Genomic DNA, 18,990 nt, shown 5'->3' with positions numbered 1-18,990 from the left:
ATCTCAGCATTGCCATTGTTCATTATGTGGTCTGTCCTCCAAAATTCCTCTCCAAAACCTGGAAGTTTTCTAAAATGTTGCGTTCACTTTGGTGCTAAGCCTGCCCACAACAGACACTCACTGGAGACAACATGACCAGAAAGATGTTTGGAAAGTAATTTTTGAAAATGCCTACTTGAATGCTTTCATTAATGCAGTGGCGTACCAAGGGGGGGGCAGGGGGGCGGTCCACCCCGGGTGCAAGCCCTGAGGGGGTGCTCCCGGCCTTGAAGTCATTGGCGTCTGGTTCCCTCCCCCCCTGGCGTCTGGCATACGGATTCACCCCCTGGCCTCCCCGCACCATTTACTGTAGAGAAGCAGCCTGAAGCAAGATTGCGATGCCAGCAATCTTTGCGCTGCTTCAGTGCTGTTTACTCCGCTGCGGTTCCAACCCTCCTCTGACATCAGAGGAGGGGGTTGGACCGCGGCGGAGGTAACATCACCGAAGCAGCGCAAAGATTGCTGGCATCGCAATCTTGCTGCAGGCTGCTTCTCTACGGTAAATGGTGCGGCAAGGCCAAGGGGATGAGTACCTCAGGGCTCTGTCTTAGGGCCGATTCTATTCAATTTATTCATAGGAGATTTGACCCAAGGGCTTAGAGGAAAAGTATCACTGTTTGCCGACGACGCCAAACTATGTAACATAGTAGGCAAAAGCAGTGTGCCTGACTTTATGACGCAGGACCTACGGCAGCTGGAACAGTGGTCATCAACTTGGCAGCTAGGCTTCAATGCTAAAAAATGTAAAGTAATGCACCTAGGCAAAAAAAATCCACACAGAACTTACACACTAAATGGTGAAACCTTGTCCAGGACCACGGTGGAACGTGATTTAGGAGTGATCATTAGCGATGATATGAAGGCTGCTAATCATGTGGAGAAGGCTTCGTCCAAGGCAAGACAAATGATGGGCTGCATCCGTAGGGGTTTTGTCAGCAGAAAACCTGAAGTCATAATGCCACTGTACAGATCCATGGTGAGACCTCATCTCGAGGATTGTGTTCAATTCTGGAGACCACACTACCGGAAAGATGTGTTGAGAATTGAGTCGGTTCAGCGAATGGTTACCAAGATGGTCTTGGGACTCAGGGATCTCACGTATGAAGAAAGGCTAAAAAAACTGCGGATGTACTCACTGGAGGAGCGAAGAGAGAGGGGGGACATAATTGAGACCTTTAAGTATATCACGGGGCATATAGAGGTGAAAGATGATATCTTCAGCCTTACAGGGCCCTCGGTAACCAGAGGACACTCGCTGAAAATCAGGGGAGGGAAATTTCAAGGTGATGCTAGGAAGTACTTCTTCACCGAAAGGGTGGTCGATCATTGGAACGAGCTGCCTCAGCAGGTGATTGAGGCCAACAGTGTGTCAGATTTTAAGAAAAAATGGGATATTCACGTGGGATCTATAGGGGAGTAAAAGTCAGGGAGTGGATCATTGGTATGGGCAGACTCGATGGGCTATAGCCCTTTTCTGCCGTTAATTTCTATGTTTCTTCGGGGTGGGGTAGGCAGGCAGGCCTTCAGGGGAAGACAGGCCTTCAGGGGGGGACATGCCTTCAAGGAGGGACAGGCCTTTAAGGGGGACAGGCAGGCAGGCCTTCAAAGGGGGGACAGGCCTTCATGGGGGGGACAGGCCTTCAAGGGGGGGGTGCAGGCCTTCAAGGGGGGGGACAAGTCTTCATGGGTGGGATGCAGACCTTTAAGGGGGGACAGGCCTTCAGGGGAGGGGAGGGGAGGCCCTGGTGTAGAAGTACACGGAGGGAAGGGGGGGTTCAAAGAGACGTGCACATGCCGGACTTTGTGGGGGGAAGAAATAATGGGTCTGAAAATAGAGGAGAGGAAGAGAGATGATGAACCATGGGATTTAGGGAGAGAAGGAACAGACAGGGAGAGAAGTTGGACACAAGCGATGGTGTGGAGGGGGGTATAGAGATACTGGATAGGAGGGTAGTTGGGAAAAGAAAGGGAGAGATGGTGGACCCTGGGGTGATAGGGGAAGGAGGGAGAGATGCTGGATGAAAAGGTAGTTAAGAAAAGGTGGATCTGTGGAGGTAGATGAAAAAAGGAAAGATGTCAGACCTCCTGGGGAGGGAAGGGAAACGGAAGGGGAGGACAGAGATGGCAGATGGATGATTAGCATGCAGAAAGAAGAAAGGAGACCCTGGCAAGCAAATTATCAGAAGACAACCAGAGCCTTGGACCAACAAGATTTGAATAATGACCAGACAACAAAAGGTAGAAAAACTAATTTTATTTTCTGTTTTGTGATCCCACTATGTTTTATACTTCACTTCTTTATCTTCCCCTTCCAATTTCCATCCTTGCATAATTAAGAGCAGAATTGGCCAGGAACGGATACTACTATTGGTGGAATTCTGCAAAGGACTGGCCTCTGTGTAGAATTTTCTAGAGCTGGCAAGATAGAAAGCCATGTCCCAAAGATTGGCACAAGAAGGAAATGCTGCCAAAACTGTTTCATGTCTAAATTGCTGTTACAAGACTTTGAAAACAGCATAGGTTTAAGAGCTTTGTGTGGTAGGCTCTCTGAAGACCCCAGAATGCAGAAAAAGGAAACCCGTTCTGAGGACAGTACATATAGTGCAGGTCTGCAGTTGAGCAAGAGAAGAAAGGGCATGTGGATGGTGGAGGCCAACAGCTGGGAGAGGTGGGTGAGGGCATAAGCAGCAGAATAAGGTTGGCCTCTGGGACCATGCCCCTACTATTATTTTGCCTAACACGGGGAAAAGGGCCAACTAAATCAAAAAGGAGTTTCACTGCCCCTAGATGAAGGAGAGACAAGCTAGGGAACAGTCTGCTGGGGAAGGGCAGGAAACAATGCTGGGTGACCATGGTTTTCTGGGTGGGGCTTTATCTGTTTTAATGGAGTTCCTTTCAAAATTTGGTTTAGTTTGTAAACCACTTTGATTTACTGTAACATGTGCACAATATCAAATAAATGTAACCAGTAACCTTGTCAGATTTTAGACTCGTGCCCAGTATTCTAATAACTCTGGTTATTGTCTCTATCAAATCTGTAAGGTATTGTGTCATAAAAATTTTTATAGAGGTCTCGGTTGAGTGAGTTGATGCTGTTTTCTACCACTTACTACTGTAGCTATTGCCTGGGTCAACAAATATGCTGATAGAAGGCTGACAGATAATGTGGGGAGGCAAGCTGCAGCTAATGTATTAAGGGGGTGTTCAGGGCTGGATAATAGGTCTACTCCCACTTGCTACATCCCCACTGCCCCTGTGCCTATGGTGCTCCACCTAAATAACTCACTTACTCCTCCATTACAACAGTACATTGCATAGGAGGACAATGATCCCTTTCACTTGTTTTTCTCACATGGTGGTTAGCATGTAAGCATCCTTCTTAGTGAAGGACATTAACAACTTGGACTTTCACTTTCAAGAAGTCTTCATTTTTGCTGTTCCCTTTCTCTGCCAAAAAATTCTCCAGCCTGCAGGATATCTATTATCAGGAAGACAATGCTATATGTTCCTCTATGGCAGCATCTTTGAAGGGTTTTAGGATTTGTTTTGTCCAATCCTAATGGCCCATGTGGCTTTCAGTACCGATCTTGATATCCAGTGACATCCAACAGTCTGATGCCTTGCTAACCTCTTCATTATTACATGGTAGAATTCCACATTGTGACAACATTCTACATGAGTAAGTGCACTGATGCTTCTACTGCTTCCAGCTTCTCGCACAGTTCAATTAACAGCTTCGGATCATCACTACCACCACTCTTGCTCCCCAGGCCCAAGGAGTCTCTTACTACCATGCATAGTAAGTGTGCAAAGCAACGGATACCATTAAAAGACTCCCCTTTCAACCATATTCTATCTGTCACAAAAGAGCCAGGAAGCACAATTTTCTTTCAAGCCTAACTGCCAGATCTCCATCTGTACACTAAGACCTTGGTCTTGGTCTCTGCCTCTATTGCATGCAAATCTGTCTTATGCATATTCATTGTGGGTATCCTGAAAACTTGTCCTGAGGTCTGGGTGGAAGGCATATAGATCAATATTCAGCCTATGCTGTGGCATGTAGTGCCATTGGATATCCATTCTGGTCAATTACATTGTTTTATGAAAGCAATTAAAATCATGGCTTTTTGAGACATTCTCATGATTTTCATTAGTTTTCTTTTGAGTTTGATAGTTTTAGAAGTTCTGCTTTTCACAATGGGAACAGGAATTTGAGGGGGGGGGTGAAAGATAATTAGGAATTTGCATTGCTTGTATTTAATTGTATATATTGTTTGTTATTATGTAATTCACCTTGGGGTTCTCTGAATGAAAAGGCAAAGTATCAAATGAAACAAATTATCTCCATTAAATCCTCATTAAAACCATGTGAATGGTATTCATATATCTTCAAAGTACTTAGGGAGCCACAGCCTGACGGGACTCGTTTCACCACAATTACTGGCCTTTCTCAAGGGTTCACGTAAGCTGCTCCATAATTATTAGCACTAGTATTCAGTCTCAAGACTCCCTGTTGAGTGAATGGAGAAGGTTTTAAGATATAGTGATTTTAATCCCTGTTATTAATGATGTAAGTAAAAAAGAAATAAAATAGGAAGGAGGAGGTTTTTCAGGTACAATGAATAAAACGTGGAACCTTGTCAGACTTGGCTGAAGTTTATTCCCTGTACCAAGTAGGTTTCTGAGATCCTTTTCCTCCCCCTTTTTATACCCTATGCTTTGAAGAGTGGGATTTTTTTGTCAGTTTGGAGTTTTTCCAGTTGGTCTCACTCACCATCTTCAGTGTATATCAATCTGTTGTTATAGGACCTCCCAAGCAGAAAGAGAAAGGGAAAGCCCCAGTACCTGAAACACATCTTTTCTTAATCCTAGGTACAATAGAAGAGATCCTAAGACGGACACTGGCAATGTCTGAGGATGAAATCAGGCAAATCCCCAAAGGAAGGGTATTATGGACTCATGTGTATCCTAATAACCCAGATTAACGAGGTAAGAACCTAATCTGTGCCACTATATCTTTGTTGAGATAAGATCAGAATTGAATGCACGCAATACTCCAGGTGAGGTTGCACCATGGAGCGATACAAAGGCATTGTAACATTCTTAGTCTTGTTAACCATCCCTTTTTAAATAATTCCCTGCATGATGTTTGCTCTTTTGGCCGCCGCCACACATTGGGCAGAAGGTTTCATTGTATTTTCTACAATGACACCCAAATCCTTTCCTTGGACGGTAACCCCAAAGGTGGACCCTAGCATTTGGTAACTGTGATTTGGGTTATTCTTCCCAACGTGCATCACTTTGCATTTGTCCACATTAAATTTCATCTGCCACTTGGATGCCAAGTCTTCCAATTTCCTAAGGTCTGCCTGCAATTTTTCACAACATGCATGCATTTTAACAACTTTGAACAGTTTAGTGTCATCTGTAAATTTAATCACCTCACATTTCATTCCAATTTCCAGATCATTTATAAATAAGTTAAATAGCACCAGACCCAGTACAGACCCTGTAGCACTCCATCCACTGTGTACTCTCCTCTATTGAGAAAAATGACCATTTAATCCTACCCTCCGATAACCAATTCCTAATTCACAACTGAACTTTGCCACCAATCCCATGATTCTTTAATTTTCTCAGGAGCCTCTCATGAGGAACTTTGACAAAAGCTTTCTGAAAACCTAGATACACTACATCAACCGATTCACATTTATTTGCATGTTTATTCATACCTTCAAAGAAGTCAAGCAAATTGGTGAGGCAAGATCTCCCTCGGCTGAACCTATGCTGACTCTGCCTCATTAAATCATGTTTGTCTATGTGTTCCAAAATTTTATTTTTTATAATTGTTTCCACCATTTTTCCTGGCACTGAAGTCAGGCTTACCGGTCTGTAATTTCCTGGATCTCCTCTAGAACCCTTTTAAAAAATTGGCGTAACATTGGCCACCCTCCAATCTTCAGATACTGCAGACAATTTTAGCAACAGCAGATCAGCAATTTCATGTTTGAGTTTTTTCAGCACCCTAGGATCTATACCATCTGGTCCAGGTGATTTATCACTTTTTAACTTGTCAATTTGGCTTAGTACATCTTCCAGATTCATCGAGATTTTTTTCAGTTCCTCCACATCATCACCCTTGAAATCCATTTCCGGTTCAGGTAGATCTCTTACATATTTTTCTGTAAAGACCAAAGCAAAGAATGAATTCAGTCTTTCTGCTATGGCCTTATCTTCCCTGAGTGCCCGTTTTGCTCCTTGGTCATTCCCTCACAGGTTTTCTGCTTCTGATGTACCTAAAAAAATTGTTATGAGTTAGTGCATCTTTTGCAAGTTTCATTTCATATTCTTTCTTAACTTTCTTTATCAATGCTTTGCATCTAACTTGCCAGATTTTTCATTTGGATCCTTTTTCCATTCTTTAAAGGATGTTTTCATGGTTCTAATAGTCTCTTTCACTTCACCTTTTAACCATGCCAGCTCTCATTTCCTCTTCTTTCCACCTTTGCTAATATGTGGAATACATCTGGTCTGGGTTTCCACAATGGTATTTTTAAATAACATCCAAGCCAGGTGTACAATGGATCTTTTTATCATAGTTGCCCTTGCTTCATATGACAACTTATCTGACAGTCAACCTTATGGGTCTCCAGTCTTCAATTTTCCAGGTGGCTACAGGAATGCACCTGCAAATTGGCCCTGACAAACAAATAACTGTGTAGCACTTCTGATAGCATAAGGGTATATAGTACACCCCCAAAATTCATGGGGGTTCCATTCCAGGAACACCTGAGAATTTCAAAAAACTGCAAATGCGTTTTTGCGTCTGTCAAAAGTCAGGAAAGCTGGGATGCCAGTGGGTGCAGAAAATCATTCGCGGTATGCTCCGGCCGCCTCTTCCTGTAACTAAAGTCAAGCTACACCAATCAGGAGCTGCTTTGACACATAGCTCCTGATTGGTGTAGCCTGACTTTAGTACAGGAAGAGGCAGTCAAAGCATACCACGAATTACTGAGTCCATGATTCGTGAACCACGAATTCGCGGGGTAACACTGTACACCTAAATATTGGAAAGAGGACATCAGGGCAATAGGTAAAATTAAGAGTAAGACAGCAAAGTAGTACCGCATGAGCTTGCTTGGCACATAACACAGAGGTTGATAGATCAAAACCATCCTCTGCTAGGACAGGCTTGCTATTTTCAAGAACTTATCTCATTTTACAACACACACAGGGTTTCCCAATGCAAACCCAGAAACTACAGGGAAATGACCTGCTTTCACCACTACACCTTCCACAACACAGCAGCCCAGTGGCTTGTTGGTCTAGGGGTATGATTCTTACTTTGAGTGTGGCTTGGTACTAGTCAGACTTTTTATTCTTCTTGTTAGTAAAGATGAAGGGTGGAAATAGGGTATAGTGATGGCACCGCAAAGCAATAATGCTAGAAACCTAGAAAAGAAAGGGAAAAAGACCATAATCCTATTCCGTTTTAGTCATCTTCATGTGTTGTCTTCTGTGAGAGGACCGAGATGGAGGGGCTGGCCAGAAGGGAGTTAGGCAGAAAGCACATTCCCTACGGAGCAGATTGGCACAGCAGGAGCGTGCTGGGCCCATAACCCAGAGATCAATAGATCAAAGCCATCCTCTGCTAGGACAGGCCTGCTTTTTTTTTTCCAAGAACTTATCTCATTTTACCAGGTACACAGGATTTCTGAATGCAAGCCCAGAAACTACAGAAAAATGACCTGCTTCCACCACCATACCTTCCACAGCACAATAGCCCAGCGGCTCATTGCTCTAGGGCACATGTGTCGAACAGAAGGCCCGCTGTCCAAATCCGGCCCACCTGGCCATTTTATGTGTCCTGCGGTGACTGGGCAGCACAGGGCTGGTGTAAAGGGGTGGGGGAGGGGGGAAGCAAACAGGGCAGCTGCCCTGGGCTTTGAGGCTCTTGGGGGCCTCTAGTGGGTTGGCATGTACACCTCCGTCTTCCTCTCCTGTTGTTGCAAACAGATACATTTTTGTTACAGGACGCTGCCTTCCCTGGCATCGATTCTCACTTGCTACTTGTGGCCCTTCTTTTCTGTGCTTTCCTTTTTCCATGGCTTATCCAGGTGGAAACAGGAAGTTGCGTCATTGGGGACTGACCACGGCAGAAGGAAAGCAATGAAAGGGGCCACATGTGGCAGTTGAGAATTGCTGCCAAGGCTGCCATTCTCCTGCAATAAAAATGGATGTATCTTTAAGACTGAAGGGGAGGATGGTGCGAATAGAATGGGGAGGAAATGCCAGGCCGGGAAACCCACTGGACCAGCTTCTCAAGTAGAATTGTAGAGGCAGGGGATGGGATAGAGGAGAACATAAGAAGTTGCCTCCACTGGGTCAGACCAGAGATCCATCTCGCCCAGCGGTCCGCTCCCGCGGTGGCCCATCAGGTCCGCGACTTGTGAAGTGGTTTCTGGCCACTTCTATAACCTACCTCAAGTTCTATCTGTACCCCTCTATCCCCTTATCCTCCAGGAACCTATCCAAACCTTCCTTGAACCCCTGTACAGAGTTCTGGCCTATCACATCCTCCGGAAGCGTGTTCCATGTGTCCACTACCCTCTGGGTAAAAAAGAACTTCCTAGCATTTGTTCTAAACTTGTCCCCTTTCAGTTTCTCCGAGTGACCCCTAGTGCTTGTGGCTCCCCACAGTTTGAAGAATCTGTCCTTATTCACTTTCTCTATGCCCTTTAGGATTTTGAAGGTTTCTATCATGTCCCCTCTAAGTCTCCTCTTCTCCAGGGAGAACAGCCCCAGCATTTTTAACCTGTCAGCGTATGAAAAATTTTCCATACCTTTTATCAGTTTAGTCGCCCTCCTCTGCACTTCCTCGAGTACCGCCATGTCCTTCTTGAGGTACGGGGGGAAGAACTTATGATGCTGGAAAGAGGTCTGTCCTCATATATGTTTTATGACAAAGACCATTGACCATTTTAGTCAACTTCTTGTGTTGTCTTCTGCAAGAGGACTGAGACAGAGGAGGCGGTCAGAAGGGAGTTAAGCAGAAAGCCCCTTTCCCAGGGAGCAGAGTGGTGCAGTGGAAGTGTGCTAGGCTCATAACCCAGAGGTCAATGGATTGAAACCATCCTCTGCTGGGAGAGGCCTGTTGTTTTACGGAATTTATCTCATTTTACCAGGCACACAGGATTTCCTAATTCAAGCCCAGAAACTACAGAGAAAAAAACCTGCTTCCACCACCACACCTTCCACAGCACAGCAGCCCAGTGGCTCATTGATCTAGGGCAGGGGTAGGCAATTCTGGTCCTCGAGAGTCGGAGCCAGGTCAGGTTTTCAGGATATCCACAATGAATATGTATGAGATGGATTTGCATGCACTTCCTCCTTGAGATGCAAATCTATTTCATGCATATTTATTGTGGCTATCCTGGAAACCTGACCTGGCTCCGGCACCTCGAGGACCGGAATTGCCTACCCCTGATCTAGGGATAGGATTCTCACTTTGGGTGCAAGAGAACCTGGGCTCAGTTGCCAGACAAGCCCCTCACTTTCTAGAGCAGATTGAAGGCAGACTTTTTGCTGTCCTTGTCAGTAAAGACGAAAGTCGGAATAGGGTACACTGATGGCACCAGAAAGCAATATTCCTAGAAACCTCGAAAAAAAAAAAAAAAGGTTGGAAAAGACCATAAGCCTATTCCATCTATCTCTCTGTGACATCTACTCTCCTATTTACTTCTCCCAAGCTTTCTAAAATTCAGCTACAGTTTTCATCAGTACCTCCTCCAACCGGGAAACCGTTCCACGAATTAGCAACCCTTTTGTCAATAAGATCTCCTCACATTATTTCCAAAACTATCCCTTTTCCCTTGTTTCTATGCACACTCATTTCAAAGTTTCCTTTCTTAAAAAGCACATATTTTAATATCTTTAGGTGTGCCCACTTCAATTTATCAGGGAATGAAAAGATTTCAGAGCTCTCTAAAAAGCCACAATGCTGCTTAAATTTATCAGGTCATGTCTCAATCACTGGTCAAAACCCCATTTAAACATTTGTATCCTATCACCTCTAAACCGCCATTCCTCAAAAGTATATATTTTGTGATCTTTAGGTCTGTCTTCTGCAAGAGGACCAAGACAGGGGCCAGCCAGAAGGGAGTTAGGCAGAAAACACAATCCCCAGCAGTAGTATGCAGGGTACATTACCCAGATGTTAATAGATCAAAGCCATCCTCTGGTAGGAGAGGTCTTCTTTTCTCAAGAACTTAGCTCATTTTACCAGGCATACAGGATTTCCCAATGCAAGCCCAGAAACTACAGGGAAATGACCTGCTTCCATCACCACACCTTCCACAGCACAGTAGCTCAGCAGCTCATTGGTGTAGAACATGTATCAAACTAAAGGCCCACTGGCTAAATACAGACCGCCTGGCTGTTTTATGTGGCGCAAGTGGCTGGCACTAGGGGAGAGGAAACAGGGCAATTGCCCTTGGTGGGCCCCTAATGTGTCGGCATGTTTACCTCCTTCTATCCATGTCACTCCGATGTCTTCCTCTCCTGGTGTTGCAACCACATACATTTTTATTAAAGGGGACTGCCATCCCTAGCTTCGATTCTCGGTCGCTACTTGCGGCCCCTCTCTTCTGTGCTTTTCTTTTGCCACGGTTCATCCAGGTGGAAACAGGAAGTTACGTCATTGGGGACTGACCGTGTCAAAAGGAAAGCACTGAAATGGGCCACATGCAGCGGTTGAGAATTGCTGCCAAGGCTGTCATTTTCCTGCAATAAAAATGGATGTGTCTTTAAGACTGAAGGGGAGGTTGTCGCGGATAGAAAGGGGAGGAAATGCCAGTCCGAGAAGCCCCCTGGACCAGCTTCTCGAGTAGAATTGTGGAGGCTGAGGATGGGAGAGAGGAGCAGGGGAAGAATTTATGATGCCGGAAAGAGGTCTGTCCCCATATATGCTTTACGACAAAGACCAAAGACCATTTTAATCAACTTCATGTGTTGTCTTCTGCAAGAGGACTGAGACTGAGGAACCGGCCAGAAGGGAGTTAAGCTGAAAGCACCTTTCTCATGGAGCAGAGTGGTGTAGTGTGAGTGTGCTGGGCCCATAACCCATAGATTGATGTAAGAAAACCATCCTCTGCTAGGACAGGCCAGCTGTTTTCAAGAGCTTATCTCATTTTACTAGGCACACAGGATTTCCCAATGCAAGCTGAGAAACTACAGGGAAATGACCTGCTTCCACCACCACACCTTCCCCAGCATAGCAGTCCAGTGGCTCATTGGTCTTGGGGTACAAGTCTCACTTTTGATGCTAGTAGTCCTAGTATCAGTTTCTAGACAACCCTTTCACTTTCTAGGGCAGATTCAATGTGATAGAAGGGCATGGCTTGGTACTAGTGCTGCCGAATTCACGATTCAAATCGATTCACTTTGGATGAATCGATTTGAATCGATTTAAATTAAAAAATAAAAATATTTATATTTATATTAAATATTTATATTAAAAAATAAAATTCCTGATTCGGATCCTCTCCCTTCGCTCCCTAAAGCAGGAGCGGCAGCGCTGCTCTTGCTGGCTGGCCGCTGCCGCACCTGTTTTAGAAGGCGAGGAGGGAGGGTCAGTCGGGAAGTGCTGCGTCCAGCTTCCCTCCTGGCCTCCTCGAAAGACTGCCCCCCCCCCCCCCGAAAGACTGCGCACTCCCCTGGCAAGTCCTCCATGTTCCCCCTGGCCTCCCCGAACCATTTACCTTACAGCTTCAGCCTGCATCCGAAGATCGCAGTTATAGCGTCTTTGCATTGCAGTGCTTTGAGCTGTTTCCTCCGCCGCGATCGTGCCTCTGACTTCAGAGGAGGAGCGGGACCACAACAGAGGAAACAGCTCAAAGCACTGCAGTGCAAAGACGCTGTAACCGCGATCTTCGGCTGCAGGCTGAAGCTGTAAGATAAACGGTTTGGGGAGGCCAGGGGGAACACAAAGGCCTTCCCGGGGGGTGTGTGCAGTCTTTCGGGAGGGGGCAGTCCTTCGGGGGGGCAGTCCATCAGGGGCTGGGCCAGGCCTTGGGGGGATGCAGGCCTTCAAGGGGTGAACAGGCCTTTAAAGCGGAACAGGCCTTTAAGGGAGGGACAGGCCTTCAAAGGGCGGATAGGCCAGGGATGGTGGCATAGGCCTTCGGGGGGGGCAGTCCTTCAGGGGGTTGGACAGGCCTTGGGGGGTGCAGGCCTACAGGGATGGGGGGACATGCCTTCAGGGAGGAGGTGCAAGGCTGTAGGCCTTCAGGGCGGGACAGACCTTCAGGGAAGGGGGACCCTGGTGTAGAAGTACACAGAGGGAGGGAAGGGGGTTCAAAGAGATGTGCATATGCCGGACTTTGGGGGGGGAAGAAATAATGGGTCTAAAAATAGAGGAGAGGGAGAGAGATGATAGACAATGGGATTTAGGAAGGGAAGGAACAGAAAGGGATGGTGTGGAGGGGGGATAGAGATACTGGATAGGAGGGTAGTTGGGAAAAGAAAGGTAGAGATGGTGGACCCTGGGGTGGTGGGGAAGGAGGAAGAGATGCTGGATGAAAGGGTAGTTAAGAAAAGGTGGATCTGTGGATGGAGATAAAAAAAAAAAAAAAAGAAAGATGCCAGACCTCCGGAGGAGGGAAGGAGAGGACAGAAATGTCAGATGGATGGTTAGAACGGAGAAAGAAGAAAGAAGAAGACCCTGGCAAGCAAGTTATCAGAAGACAACCAGAGCCTGGGACCAACAAGATTTGAATTATGACCAGACAACAAAAGGTAGAAAAACTAATTCTAATTTCCATTTTGTAATTACAATATGTTAGATTTGAAACGTGTATCCTGCCAGAGCTTGGTGTTAGACCGCAAACGTGGGCTAGGATTTAAGAGAGAGAGGAAAAGTCTTTTTTGTTTGTTTATTTTGTTTACACCACAGCGCCAGTGTGGTTAGGAGAAGGCAAAGGGGGTGAAAAGGCTACAAAATAAACCCACCAGGATGTTTGAAAAAAAAAAACAACACCCAATTGGGCAGGAAAATCGAATCGAATCGGAAAAACAAATTCAGTAGGCTGAATTAAATCGAATTGAATTTTTTTTCCTGAATCGGGCAGCACTACTTGGTACTAGTCAGACTTTTGCTGTTCTTGTCTGTAACGACAAAGGTCGGAAATAGAGTACAGCGATGGCACCAGAAAGCAATATTCCTAGAAACCTAGAAAAAGGAAGGTGGGAAAAGATCATATGCTTATTCCATCTGTCTCTTCTTGACATCTACTCTCCTATTTACATCTCCTAAGAATTCTAGAATTTACTTGTCCCATGCTTTCTAGAATTCAGATACAATTTTTGTCAGTACCATCTCCAATCGGGAAGCTGTTCCACGAATTAGCAACCCTTTCCGTCAAGAAGTTTTTCTCAGAATATTTCAGAATCTATTCCTTTTCCCCATCTTTGGAGGAATGCTTCCGGTGCATTCGTGCCTCCTAGAATTTCCCAATGCAAGTCAAGAAACTACAGAGAAACAACCTGCTTCAACCACCACACTTTCCACAGCACAGCAGCCCAGTGGCACATTGGTTTAGGGCAGTGGTCTCAAACTCAAACCCTTTGCAGGGCCACATTTTGGATTTGTAGGTACTTAGAGGGCACCAGAAAAAATAGTTAATGTCTTATTAAAGAAATTAAAATTTTGCATGAGGTAAAACTCTTTATAGTTTATAAATCTTCCCTTCCCCTCTCCCCCACCAAAGGCCTGCATGTTTCCCCCTTCTTTGCAGCATCCTCCAGCTTCCCACTTGACCTCCTGGTCTTAGTTTCACCTAATTACCGCAGCCTGCAGAGAGGATCGCCAGTGCTGTAGCGTTCCTTGCAGGCTGCCATCGGCCTCCACAGCATGTTCCTTCTGCTGCGGTCCTGCCCCTCCTCTTACATCAGGGGCAGGATCACAGCAGAGGGAACATGCTGCTGAGGACGACGGCAGCCTGCAAGGATCGCTACAGCACCGGCAATCCTCTATGCAGGCTGCGGTAATTATCTAAAGGTAAAAGCAGGAGGCTAGTGGGGAAGCCGGAGGACGCTGCAAACAGCAGGCAGCACTAGTACAGAAATTACTAGTACAGACCATGGGCTGCAAAATAGTGCCTGGTGGGCTGCAAATTTGAGACCACTGATCTAGGGGTATGATTCTCAATTTGGGTGCAAGAAATCCTGGGCTCAGTTTTCAGACAATCCCTCACTTTCTGCAGAAGGGCATATCTTGGTACTAGTCAGAATTTTTGTTCTCCTTATCGGTAAAGACTTAGGTCGGAAATAGGGTACAGTGATAGTACTAGAAAGCAATTGAAACCTAGAAAAAGGAAGGTGGGAAAAGACCATAAGCCTATTCCATCTGGCTCTTTGTGACATCTACTCTCCCATTTACTTCTCACAAGTTTTCTAAAATTCAGATACAATTTTTGTAAGTACCACCTCCAACCGGGAAGCCGATCCACGAATTAACAACCCTTTCCGTCAAGATGTTCTTCTTAGGTTATTTCCAAAACTAATCCTTTTCCTCTTCTTTCCATACCCCCTCATTCCAAAGCTTCCTTTCAAATGAAAGAGGTTCGCCTCTGGTGCATTCGTGCCACCTAGATATTTAAACCACCTTTCTTCAAAAGAACACATTTTGAGATCTTTAGGTCTGCCCCATATACACTTTACGACAAAGACCACAGACCATTTTAGTCAAATTCAAGTGTTGTCTTCTGCAAGAGGAAAAAGACTGAGGGGCCGGCCAGAAGGGAGTTAAGCAGAAAACACATTCCTCTGGGAGCAGAGTGGCATAGCGGTAGCGTACTGGGCCCATATCCCAGAGGTCAATGGAATGAAACCGTTCTCTGCTGGGAGAGAGGTCTGCTGTTTTAAAGAAGTTATCTCATTTTACCATGCACACAGGATTTCACAATTCAAGCCCAGAAACTACAGGGAAACGATTTGCTTCCACCACCACACCTTCAACAGCAGAGTAGCCCAGTAGCTCATTGGCCTAGGGGTATGAGTCTTGCTTTGGGTGCAAGAGATTCTAGATTCATTTCTTAGAATGAGCCCCTCACTTTCTGGAGCAGATTCAAGGCAGTAAAATGGCATGGTGTGGTACTCAACAGACCTTTTGCTTTCCTTGTTGGTAAAGACGAAGTTTGGAAATTGGGTACAGCGGTAGCACTATTCCTAGAAACCTAGAAAAAGGAAAGTGTGAAAAATCCATAAGCCTATTCCATCTGTCTCTCCCTGACATCTACTTTCCCATTTACTTGTCCCAAGCTTTCTAAACTTCAGACACAAGTTTTGTCAGTAACACTTCCAACCAGGAAAACGTTCAACAAATTAGCAACCCTTTAGTTAAGAAGTCCTTCTCAGGTTATTTCCTAAACTATCCCTATTTCCCTTCTTTCCACGCCCCCTCATTCTAAAGTTTCTTTCTTCAAAATTACACATTTTGAGATCATTAGGTCTGTCTACTTCAGTCTATCAGCAGATGAAAAGACCTCAGAGACCTTAAAAAGTCGCAATGCTGCTTAAATTTAGCAAACGAAGCAGTTCAAGTCTCAATCACTGGTCTAAACCCTATTTAAACATCTGTATTCTATCACCCCTCTACCGCATTTCTTCAAAAGTACACATTTTGTGATCTTTAGTCTGTTTTCTGCAAGAGGACCAAGACAGAGGCGCCGGCCAGAAGGGAGTTAGACAGACATCGCAATCCCCAGCTGGAGTATTCAGGTTCCATAACTCAGAGATTAATGGATCAAAGCCATCCTCTGCTAGGAGAGGCCTGCTGTTTCCCAATGCAAGCCCAAAAACTACAGGGGAATGACCTGCTTCCACCACCACTCCCTCCACAGAACAGTAGCTCAGCAGCTCATTGGTGTAGCGCTCATGTGTCAAACTAAAGGCCCACTGACCTATTCCGGTTTGCTGGGCTGTTTTATGTGGCCCACAGTGACTGGGCCACACAGGGCCAGCATTAGGGGAGAGGAAACAAGGCAGCTGCCCTTGGCCCCAAGGCTCTTGTGGGCTCCTAGTTGGTCGGCATGTTCACCTCCTTCTATCAGAGCCAGTTTGACATCTTCTTCTCCTGGTGTTGCAAATGTATCCATTTTTGTTACAGGTGGCAGCCATCCCTGTCATTGATTCTCAACCGCTATTTGCAGCCCCTCTTTTCTGTGCTTTCCTTTTGCCATGGTTCATCCAGGTGGAAAGAGGAAGTTGCGTCATTAGAGGCTGACTGTTGTCGAATGAAAGCACTGAAAGGGGCCACAGGAGGCAGTTGAAAATTGCTGCCGAGGCTGTCAGTCCCCTCAATAAAAATTGATATGTCTGCAAGACTGAAGGTGAGGATAGCACAAATAGAAAGGGGAGGAAATGCCAGCTTGGGAAGCCCACTGGGCCAACTTCACAAGTAGAATTGTGGAGGCTGGGGGTGGAAGAGAGGAGAAGGAGAAGAACTTATGATGCTGGAAAGAAGTATGTCCCCATATACGTTTTATGACAAAGACCACAGACTGTCAACTTCATGTGTTGTCTTCTGTGAGAGGACTGAGCCAGAGGAGCCGGACAGAAGGGAGGAAAGCAGAAAACATGCTCTCCAGAGAGCAGAGTGGCGCAGCGGGAGCGTGCTGGGCCCATAACCCAGAGGTTGATGGATCAAAACCATCCTCTGCTAGGACAGGCCTGATTTATTTCAAGAACTTATCTCATTTTACCAGGCACACAGGATTTCCCAATGCAAGCCCAGAAATGACCAGCACACCTTCCATAGCAACAGAGCCCATTGGCTAGTTGGTCTAGTGCAGTGGTAGGCAATTCCAGGCCTCGAGAGCCGGAGTCAGGTCAGATTTTCAGGATATCCACAATGAATATGCATGAGATAGATTTGCATCTCAAGGAGGCAGTGCATGCAAATCCATCTGATACATATTCATTGCAGATATCCTGAAAACCTGACCTGACTCCAGCTCTTGAGGACCGGAATTACCTACCCTTGGTCTAGTGCAGGGGTAGGCAATTCCGGTCCTTGAGAGCCAGAGCCAGATCAGATTTTCAGGATATCCACAATAAATATGCATAAGATAGATTTTCATCTCAAGGAGGCAGTGCATGCAAATCCATCTCATATATATTCATTGTGGATATCCTGAAAACCTGAAGTGGCTCTGGCTCTTGAGGACCATAATTGCCTACCCCTGGTCGAGTGCAGGGGTAGGCAATTCCGGTCCTCGAGAGCTTGAGCCAGGACAGGATTTCAGGATATCCACAATTAATATGTATGAGATGGATTTGAATGCACTGTCTCTTTGAGATGCAAATCGATCTCATGCATATTTATCGTGGCTATCCTGAAAATGAAAGAAGCTTGCCTCCGGTGCACTCGTGCCACCTAGGTATTTAAACGTCTATATCCTGTAACCCCTCTACCGCCTTTCTTCAAAAGTACAGATTTTGAGAACTTTAGGTCTGTCCCCCATATGCGCTTTATAACAAAGAGCACAGATCATTTTAGTCAACTTCATGTGTTGTGTTGAAGATTCCTGGAATTTACAGGTGTGACAGTTGTCACCGATAATATGGAAACTGAGATTGTGAATTAATCAAACGGGTGAATAGATTGAAGTGCAGTGACTGCGCATTGCATTGGAAACTCAGCCTTGAGGCCTTGTAATAAAGAGTTTTCTCCTAGTTACTTGTTGCAAGCTTTCTAGAATTGAGATACAACCTCCAAACAGGAAGCCGTTCCACGAATTAGCAACCCTTTCTGTCAAGAAGATTTTCTCAGCTTATTTCCGAATCTATGCTTTTTCCCCTTTGGATAGTGGATTTTGGATGCAGTGTGTGGTGTGTTTGTGTGTGTGTGTGGGGGGGGGGAACTTTTTTGATTGTGGTGTTCCTATTGGTGGGTGTTCCTTGTTCCCTCCCTCTTTCTTTTTCTCCTTTTGTGGTTCTGATTGTGTTGAGTGCTGGCACAGCATGATTGGTTGGTTCGTGCATGATGTCACCTGTGGATCTGTTTTAGCCGGTGTGCTCTCCCTCCCGGGCACCCCGCCCTCCAGCCGTCCTCTCTGCTCGTGTTCTGTTGGAGGCCAGGTTCCTGAAGAAGGGCTCCTCCCGAAACCAGCGCGGTTGAACCTTTCCTCCTGGCGCGGTTTTTCCGTTTGTGTGACAGTTTTGGATAAGTATTGCTTAATTTTGGATGTGTTTTTCACTTTTTGGTATGGTTTTTGATTTTGTTTGTGATTTTGTGCGTGCTTTTTGAGGGGATTTGGCTGGCAGGGTTTGTGTGGGGGTCGCTCAGGTTGTTTGTGTTGAGTTTCATTTACTCATTTTGATTGTTGATTGGTTTGATTCTTGCACACACAGGGCGCTCGATGATGGTGTGCGGGTGGAGACTTATCGCCTTGACCCAGAAGTGAAGTGTCGGAGCTGTGCTCCTATCACTGAGGGTTCACACTAAGAGCGCCCTACAACATTATACAGTGTGACATGCTTTTTTGACATGTCACACTGCATTTGGCTTGTAAGTTGTGAGCCAAGTTTGGCACTTTGAGCTTCCCCCACGCAGACCTTGGTACTGATCAGACTTTATGCTCTCTTTGTCGGAAAAGACAACGGGCGGCAATAAGGTACAGCGATGGCATCGCAAAGCAATATTTCCAGAAACCTAGTAAAAGAAAGGCTGGGAAAACACCATAAGCCAGGGGTGTCCAATGTCGGTCCTCGAGGGCCGCAATCCAGTCGGGTTTTCAGGATTTCCCCAATGAATATGCATGAGATCTATTTGCATGCACTGCTTTCATTGTATGCTAATAGATCTCATACATATTCATTGGGGAAATCCTGAAAACCCGACTGGATTGCGGCCCTCGAGGACCGACATTGGACACCCCTGCCATAAGCCTA

The 18,990-nt window shown here is 45.7% G+C and overlaps 1 non-coding gene across 1 annotated transcript; it reads left to right on the top strand.

The window, feature by feature from the left end:
- The first annotated feature begins 16,687 nt into the window (after window positions 1-16,687).
- Window positions 16,688-16,759, top strand: TRNAM-CAU. Its single transcript has one exon. It is a non-coding gene; the product is annotated as a tRNA-Met (tRNA).
- The last annotated feature ends 2,231 nt before the right edge of the window (window positions 16,760-18,990 follow it).

The sequence above is a fragment of the Geotrypetes seraphini genome, chromosome 1, assembly GCF_902459505.1.
Source record: "Geotrypetes seraphini chromosome 1, aGeoSer1.1, whole genome shotgun sequence".
Taxonomy (NCBI): domain Eukaryota; kingdom Metazoa; phylum Chordata; class Amphibia; order Gymnophiona; family Dermophiidae; genus Geotrypetes; species Geotrypetes seraphini.
Note: the sequence above shows the minus strand (reverse complement) of the source record. Positions and strands in the feature narration are given on the sequence as shown.